Raw genomic sequence first — 7,929 nt, 5'->3', positions numbered from 1 at the left:
CTTTCTTTTGTTCCCTCGGTACTTTTCTTCGGGAGCCTTACTCGAAAACTTGGGTGATTTATTCTTTAAACGTTTTCTGCGTTTCCTGGGCCCATAACCGATTGTTGGACGAATATGAATGATTCAGACAACCCAAAGTTAACATTAACAAAAAGAGAGTTTATTTCCACGTCTAATCCATTCGAGAACAGCAGAGAAAGTGAAGGAAGAAATGGACAAGTGTTTACATAAAAGTCGTAAATCATGTCACCCTCCTGACACCTGACCTAAGTTCACATACTTTTGGTAAGTCAGTGCAGGGTGACAGAAATTCCACGAAACTTACTACAAATAATTGCTACAGGAAATATTCCTATTATTAAAATGTGGGATCGATAAATTTGCCATAATTTTGAAAATTTGCTAATAATGCCTAAAACTATCTAAAAATTTTTATTTCCTGTTTCAATAAATTTTCTGTCTGAAATATAAAATATCCCTTAGTTGTAAATGCAATATTTTCTTCATCGATAAATCGCTAAAATATTTTTATTTTACCGATTTCAAATATTTCTATTGTTTTATTTAAAAAGCAACAAATGAGTACTTTTGGAGTAGTCCAATGACAGAAGTTTCTTTCGTAGAAAAGAGAAGGACGCATCTTAATGGAAATTATTCTAACTAATTTAATTAGAAATGCAACGTATAAACGCTTATATTTATAATCGACACATTTACAAAATAGTTTTATTTATGTAAAGTACTTTTATATATAAAAATAAATATCTGAAATTTTTTAAAATTTCACAAAGGAAAAATAATTGATTTCATATAAAACAAACGATGATTTATCATCACATTGTGATGAAAAATCGCAGCCCGCCATTGTCACAATCTTCTCAACTCTTTTGATAGTGTTTGTCCCTGTATATCACACTTCTCCTGTTAGCAATAGAGTCCCTTCTGTTATCAATCTAGCTCTGTTCAAAAGAACATTTTTGAATTGGAATAACGTAACTTCTGGTTCCAACTGTAATAAGTACGTAGTTAATCTGGGCCTCCTGCACCTACGCTTTCCATATCTGGTCTAGAATTTCATTATTATAAGCATATTTAGTAAATATGCACAGTAATTATTTTTACTATAAGAACTAGTCATCACAGTTTTCATCAGAAATATTCAGCACATATTATTTGATTATATATTATTAGATTTAAAAATTTTATGAAGTTTTATGATGACATAATTATTTTTATATGACAAAGTTATTATTATGGATAACCTATATTAAACTGATTTCTTGCATAAATGATTGTTGTTTCATTATGACTGACTCATTAATTTTTTACATACGGTAAAAAAGAAAATACAGTAAACCCTGCATAAAAGAGAAAAAATTCGTTACCGTACTATTCGGATTTATACATACGAAAAGTGTGTAGTTGCGTGAGATGCTTTTTCAACATTAAATTATTAACTTAATACTCCTTATTTTGTACACACTGTGGGTACATAATTCAAAAATTCGTTTGAGAAAGACATTTAAAGTACAATTGAAATAATTTATTAGTATCATTGTCTGTATAATAATATTTGGCATATTACGTTGCAGAATGATATTTTTTATTGTAGCACAATAATAATAATATAGGCCTAACAAAATTTCAAAGTATTTTTTTTTATTTCATTTGCCAATTGAAACTTTTATCGTATTTGAAATTATAGAAAATAAAATGATGTTTACAAAATATAAAATTTTTTAGTGAAGCATATTACTATATGTTAATAAAGTTCACGTTAATTACTGACTATGATGCTCAGTCATTTAAGATAGCGTAAAGACGCTTAATTTAATTATACATTAACTTGATACATGTTAACTATAAAAGTTCGATTCGCAAAAAAAGTTGATATTTTTGGTCGAAATAGAAGAGTGTAACTTATTTATCTGATAAAACGTAGGTTACGTAAGTAAACATGACACAAATTATTACGAGGAAAATTGCGGATGATATATAAATAGCGAGGTTGAGGCCGAAGTTTTAAACGCGAAAACGTGTACGTCTGACGTTCGATGCCGCTTTCCTGTAAGCCTAGAAGTTTGACAATGGTGTTTGGAAAGTCAGTGTAATCTGCAGAGTACCACAATAGATTCCATCATAATAACGATGGCACTTGTGAAATATGCGGAGACAGAGAAACTCCGACACATCTTTTATTTGAGTGTATTAAATATGAAAATATTAGAAACGAGCTACGAACAATAAGCAATAAAGAAGGTTATACTTGGCCAATAAAAAAAGGAGTCTTATCAGTAACGTCACTCTTTATACATACTTTATAAACTTTATAAGAATATGTTATAAAACCAGAATATAATCGTCCCATATACCATCACGAAGAAGTAATGAAACGTGGAAATACGACGACAGTGCTAGTAACAATAGTACAACTAACAGAAACAACAGGCAATAGTACTACAAGTACTACAAGTGTATCTAATTTTACACACAAAACGAAAAGGAAGTGATAATGAAATAAGTGGTATGAATGAGATGATATCATGAAAAACAAAATAATCTTGGAAGTACTACAAATGCTACAAATAATAGGGAAATACGACGGAGGAGCAAGAGGAATGGTTGTACAGTGATTTAAGAAACTACACGTGAAAGTACTACAAGAAAGTGATACTTTTTGTGTTATAAGTGAAAGCTCTACAAATTAAAGTGTTAAATTGTGGAGGTACCTACTCAGTGACAGTGACAGTGACAGTGATACTAGTACAGGTAAAGAAACTTTTCGATACTATAGTGGTAATATGAAAATACGATGATAATAGAAAGTGCCAATATACGACAAGTAAACATAGCGGTTATCTCTGAAACCTTAATTAAAATATCCCAAGTACTTTTAAATAAAACATAAAACATACGTAGACACTTTAATAATATCATTAACTTAAAAAAAAAAACAACTCCACATATATTTTACATTTTGTATTTGTATTTATTTTTATTTATAATGTTTGTACAAAAAGTACAAAACAGCCAACATGGAACTATAAAAAATCTACATATTATATTAATTGTTTCAATAATATGTAATTTAAATATATAAAATGTAATATGCTGAATGTAACAAAATACGAATATATGTCGGCAAAAAAAAAATGTAGCGGCTACGACCGCAATAGTGTATCCAACTCTCTGTAAAGCATTGAGCGAAACAGAGAACGTCAGAAAATAAAGTGGAGCACCGGAAGCCTGACATTTATTGCCAGGTAGAAGGTCTGCTCTATTACTAAGTCAGTGGAATCATGCTCGACACTCCAATCGCCATTGTCAAACTTCTTGGCTTACGGGAAAGCGGCGCCGAACGTCCGACGTACACGTTTTCGCGTTTAAAACTTCGGCCTCAATCTCGCTAATATCTTTAACACAGTACGTCAACCGTAACTGATTGATATCAGTAGTGCTGTAGGTTCTCTACAACAATAACGTAACTTATTTTTCTTAAATTAGCTGCAAACTTTTTATTGCGATAAACAAAGAATTAAAATTCCAATGTGTAGTGAGGAAATGTCTTTCGATATCTGAAGAAATGTATTAAATGAAGCAGAGAAAGCTATTTATTATTAGTAAATGTATAACTTATAACAGGAAATTATCAATATAACATATTTTAAAGTAGATTGTATATATTCTTAATTAAATTATTACAAAATAATACCAAATTTCCCGTTCGTAATTTATAACGTAATCATGAGAGGAGAGAAAACAAGAATACGAATAATAATTATTATTAATCCTTCGTTAATCTTCCAATTAATTATTATTAATCCTTTGTTAATTTTCCAATTAATTGTTATTAATTCGTTAATTTTTGTTTTCACTCTCTTCATCTTTTGTATTTTTTTAAATACATGTAAAATAATTAAGTTAGAGGTGACAGATAATTATATTTTCTATTTAGTATTTATTTAATGTATGCATTGTTTTGAACTTCCGGTCCAGCAGTTATTAAAAAGGCCTTGTTTCTTCCATCAAAATAATGTCTTAAATGTGTCTTATTTGCAAATTTTTGTCAGTTTCGCTGATTTGTATAATACGGTATACTCTGTCAAATTATAACAATTTTATCTTTAATTAAAAGAATCATAAAGTAGCACAGGTCAGTACGTAAAAACGGCTTAAATTACAACGATAGTAATAATAATTTCAAATTATAATAAATAAAAACTACATTTTAATTTTAACTACGTTATAGGCCTATGTAGGCTTATTTAGGCCTTCTTTATATTTCAGGTAATTGATAATATAATGTTATTAAAAGTAGTTAAAAATAATTTTAAAAATTTAAATATGCTTTAAATCATGACGAACAGAAAAAAAATTTGAGTTAATTTATTTTTAAAAATGAAAAAATTTGTAAATAATTTTTCCTCTATCTCGATAAGCTGAAATTTGTCACACTTCCTTAATATATTATTTAAAAATAAATAAAATGAATAATATGTTATATATTAGTTACCTCTATTATATTTTTAACATTACTTGCTCTCTAGTCTTGTAAATATAATATTTATTCTCATCAAAACTTTGGTTTATGTAGGCCTACTGTATGTAATAATTAATCAATTTGTTTGAATGTTTATTTATTTGACAATCGTGTTATGGTGGAATGTATATTCAAATACATTTTATACATTTTTAAGTAGTGACACACGTTAAAGATGTGGGACATGATAATTAAGCTTATATAATAGTCGCTTCTAGTAGATAAAATCAGTATTCTAAATAAACCAGAGCCATGAAAGTCTTACTTGCTTCTATTATATCCATGAGTATATTTTATTTAGTTAACTGTTACGCTCAGTTGAATTCTATGTCTATTGAAGAAATGAATAGTCGTTATTGTGGTAAGTCCGAGAATTTCATCGATACAGGAGTAATGAAATTTTGTGATAATTTCTTATCTAATTATTTGCTTTAAAATTGCAAACTTCTCAGTAATTTTTGTTTATGTAATTGAATTTGTAGACACAATAAATATATTATATCCCGTATTTAGCTTTACACTGTAAAAACTGTTTTCGCTACTGTGTACGAGAAAACCAAGTTGAAATTGTAAGTCTGTATTTGATATTCATATTTAATTCTGTAAACGATTATTTAAATTAAATTAATGTTTGTCATACTATTAAATTTGTTTGATATTATTCAAGTCCGTCGAGTTTTTCAAAAACTGTGCTCAACAAGTAAAATTTTACCAAACTTTATTCGAATTAGATCATTTTGTTTGCAAAACAAGCAGCGAAAAGGTATCATTATTTTTTCTTTGTGTTATAATTATTCAGTTTTATCGTTCTTTTAATCGTTCTTTTTTGTTTTAGGAATATTTAAAATTTTTAAACTGTTTTGTCCCTGCTTTACAAACTGCAAATAAGGATCTTCCTAAATTACTACCCGTTTCTCAGGTAACGAGTTTATGATTGCTGTCAGAATTTCGAATATTTAGTCTACAGATAAGTTTATTTACATTAGTATATCGAAATTTTAACAGATTTATTTTTCTACATTGCTTTATTCATGTTGTTGTTCTTAGAATTGTTTTTAACCTTAGCTTGGGTCCAAAGTTTGGTTAAGTTATTTAGCCATTACCATTTTTTACTTTCTTGGCTGTCATATATATATAACAAGGAAAAGAAGTGAAATTTAGCCCTCCTAGGCTTTTGCATATCTTCACGTTTTAACCTCTTGAATTCAAAAAAGTCAGAAAAACGGCAAAAAAGTTTTGTAGATGTGTGGGTGTTATTGTGTATTTCGCTTAATATCTCAAAATGTGGTTAAGATAAAAAAAAAAAAAAAAAAACGAAATTTGGTTTTGTGTCTTAAGCAAGTCACAAGGCCAAATCATGGGCATTAATGCAATTAAATTTTGGTCGCTAAAAGTCGAAGGTGTGGGGATATAGAGGACGTTATGTGTATTCACATTTTACTTTTTTCTTTATTTTTTATAAAACTGATTCTTACACTCAAAATTAAGTTTTTTTTTGCCATTTTATAGTAATTAAAAATATAAAAACGTTTTAATAAGAAAATCTGATAACAGATAACATCACATGCGATTTTAATTATTTTGCATATAATATAAAAGTTACTTTTTTAAAATAAAAACTCATAACAGTCGGTAAAGTTACGCATCTCGTTCCTAGATGTGTTTTTAAAATTAAATAGTTAAATTAATATTCACTAGATAATTTGTTAGAATATTTTGGAAAAAAGTCATAAACTCATAAATCCCACTCTGGGCCAATTCCTTTCTTCCAGAATATTCTAACAAATTATTTAGTGAATATTAATGTAATTATGATATATGAACTTAATAAGAGATGGCGCCTAACTCCTCCCTCTAGCGACAAGTAATTAATGAATTATAATCGCGGAAAAGTAGCCTGATGGAATGTAGTGGTGGTTTTGCATTACAAATTTATCGGGTTTCGTGATGTTTGTTTATGTATATGTAAAAAAATATATAATGTTCTTTTATTTTTAAAATATTACACAATCTTTTTATGTTCTAACAATTTTGCTATTGAATATAATTTAAAAAATCTAGCAACGATTTGCGTAACTTTACTGGCTGTTATGGGATTTCATTTAAAAATAACTTTTATATTATTAACCATAATAAATAAATAAAATTATGTTTGGCGCCATCTTTTAAGAGAGTTTGTTACAAAAATTTTTTATATTTTTAATTATTATGAAACAGCAAAAGATTTAATTTTGAGGTTACAGATTAATTTCATTTTAAAAAATTACAAATGCTAACAGCAAGTAAAATGTTCAATAGGCACGACCCATTGGAGATACGACATGTGACCACTGTATTTCTGTATTCATTCGATTTTTCAGAACCAAAATTTAATAGCATCGACGTCCTTACACGCAAGCTACCATATTAAATTTCGTTTCCTGATTTTTACCCCATTCTGAGATATTAAACGAAATAGACACCAACACACACATATTCACGAAATCTTTTTGCCTTTTTTTTACCATTTTTTTATTTAGCATGTTTTAAAGCATGAAGATTTGCAAAAAACTCGGAGGTTCAAATTTCACGCAATTTTAATACTTTTTTTCGTTATGTATGTATAAACGAGGAAATACATATACATTCCGAGGAAAAGTATTGGAATCGTGTAAAATTTAAAAAAGTAAAACAGTCTAAAGGAATTATCAAAGATAGTCGCGTTTATAGTTTACTTTTGAGTTAAATATGCTTTAAATTATTATGCTGAATTACCAAGATATTACCGTATTCTTTATAACATTTATATTTTTAATTAAAATAGATTTTGATGCTATCAATAATTAATTTTTTATTGAAATCGGGTGCTTAGACTTTTAAGATATTTATTGAAAGAAAAAGTTCAATAAAGTTTTAAAATAACAAGCATCATTTATAATGACAGATATTCTAAACTACAATTACTCAAATTTTCACATATTTCAGTATTTAAGAATATATATTGTTGAAGTTATTTAGTTGATATTGATATAATTTTATTAAATAAAAACTATATTTTTTCAGTTATGTTTATTGAAAGAAGAAAGTAGACAGAGAAAATATTTTCATTCGAAATAAATTAATTGCAGAATGAAAATCGTAATTGTACCAGTAATGTTAATTAAAACATGTGTAATCGTTACGAGGTCTTTTAGTTATTAAAGTAAGGATTTAATTTGAAAAACTGTTTGATGCTTTTTGTAATTAATTTAACTCCAAGCCTTACACTTTCACTTCACTTTTCACTTTGTAAAACTTTTTATTTAAAAAGCCCCATTACCGCTAGGCATCACTGAGATGGAAAACGGAAAGTATTACACTAGTTACATTGATGTCTTATCAACGATGATAAAGAAGTAATTATGTACAGA

At 27.8% G+C, this 7,929-nt stretch overlaps 1 long non-coding RNA gene across 1 annotated transcript; it reads left to right on the top strand.

The window, feature by feature from the left end:
• Positions 1 to 5,207: 5,207 nt before the first annotated feature.
• LOC136976780 (uncharacterized) lies at positions 5,208 to 7,721 on the top strand. The gene is made up of 3 exons (XR_010880983.1): positions 5,208 to 5,303; positions 5,376 to 5,459; positions 7,583 to 7,721. It is a non-coding gene; the product is annotated as an uncharacterized lncRNA (long non-coding RNA).
• The last annotated feature ends 208 nt before the right edge of the window (positions 7,722 to 7,929 follow it).

Source organism: Centruroides vittatus, unplaced genomic scaffold (genome assembly GCF_030686945.1).
Source record: "Centruroides vittatus isolate TY-2023 unplaced genomic scaffold, ASM3068694v2 contig_424, whole genome shotgun sequence".
Taxonomy (NCBI): domain Eukaryota; kingdom Metazoa; phylum Arthropoda; class Arachnida; order Scorpiones; family Buthidae; genus Centruroides; species Centruroides vittatus.
The sequence above is the reverse complement of the archived record's forward strand: the minus strand, read 5'-3'. Positions and strand labels throughout refer to the sequence as shown.